The following is a 1211-nucleotide window of genomic DNA, read 5'->3' as shown; positions in this document are numbered from 1 at the left end:
TCAACCTTGGCTGGGGCTGCAGTGGCAGCAGGAGCAGCAGTGGTGGTGGCAGCCACAGGGGCAGCAGCCACAAAGGCAGATGGATCAGCCAAGAAGGCCTTGACCTTTTCAGCAAGTGGGAAGGTATAATCAGTCTCCACTGACAAAGCCAGGACTCTCTTATAACCATTGATGATAGAACGAGGTACTGATGCAACAGTCGGGTAACCAATCTGCAGACAAACACTGGCAACATTGCGGACACCCTCCAGGAAGCAAAAAGGTAGAGTTTCCTCTGTAATGTCAAGCACTTCAGGGTTGTAGATGCTGCCACTGTCAAACACCTGCTGAATGACCAGCCCAAAGGAGAAGGGGGAGATATTCAGCATGTTCAGCAGTGTACCTTCACTGGTTCCCACTTTGTCTCCAGTTTTAATCAGCTGCACATCACTCAAGATTTCAATGGTGCCCCTGGAGATTTTAGTAGTAATACCTAAAGCCTGGAAGAAGGAGGTCTTTTCTGAACCCAGACCAGTGTTCTGAGCTGGCAGGGTGACTTCACATGGGGCAATGGCACCAGCACCGGCAGCAGCCAGCATCTTATTGGCCCGCAGCATGTCCCTGATCTCAGTGAGGTCCTCCTTGGTGAACACAAAGCCTACATTTCCCCGGATATGAGTCAACAGTTCTCCAGAGGTGGGTTGCTTTCCAGATGCCCTTGGATGGCCTTGAGCATCATGGTGTTCTTGCCCCTCAGCACCACAGCCTTCCCTCGAAGGGGCATATGGATCTGCTGCATCTGCTTGGAGCCGAAGTTGTCTGCTCCCACAATGAAGCATTTTGGATAATCGTCCAAAAGTTGTATGATCTTAAGGAAGTAGTTGGACTTCCAGGTCGCCCTGTCTTCCCTGGGCATTATGGCAGTGCGTGAGGGATTGCCATGCAGGGTTTAAAGACGATGTCACTCACTGGAGGACGCCTGTAGTCCCAGTTGCTAAGGAGGCCGAGGCAAGAAGATTGCTTGAACCCAAGGGTTTGAGGTTTCTGTATGATGCCACCAGCACTCGGTTAATATAATCCACATTCAAATATTTATTCTATTCATGAATGCATCCAATGTATTACTAGGAAGCGCCGAGAGTGTCAGGCATAGGTAGAGTCTTTGTACAAGGATCCTATGGAATCCTGACTCTGGGGCATCTCCTGGAAAGAAGGGGAGAGGGAAAGGGCTG

General features: G+C 50.3%; 1 pseudogene across 1 annotated transcript in view; it reads right to left on the bottom strand.

The window, feature by feature from the left end:
- The window catches only part of LOC100967082, a 3299-nt pseudogene extending 2362 nt beyond the window's left edge, over window positions 1–937 (bottom strand). Inside the window, exon 1 of the transcript XR_001161221.1 lies at window positions 6–937. The product of XR_001161221.1 is annotated as a 60S acidic ribosomal protein P0 pseudogene (transcript). The remainder of the gene's footprint in view (window positions 1–5) is intronic.
- Window positions 938–1211: the final 274 nt, after the last annotated feature.

Source organism: Otolemur garnettii, unplaced genomic scaffold (assembly GCF_000181295.1).
Source record: "Otolemur garnettii isolate 467f Iridium unplaced genomic scaffold, OtoGar3 scaffold00027, whole genome shotgun sequence".
Taxonomy (NCBI): domain Eukaryota; kingdom Metazoa; phylum Chordata; class Mammalia; order Primates; family Galagidae; genus Otolemur; species Otolemur garnettii.
Note: the sequence above shows the minus strand (reverse complement) of the source record. Positions and strands in the feature narration are given on the sequence as shown.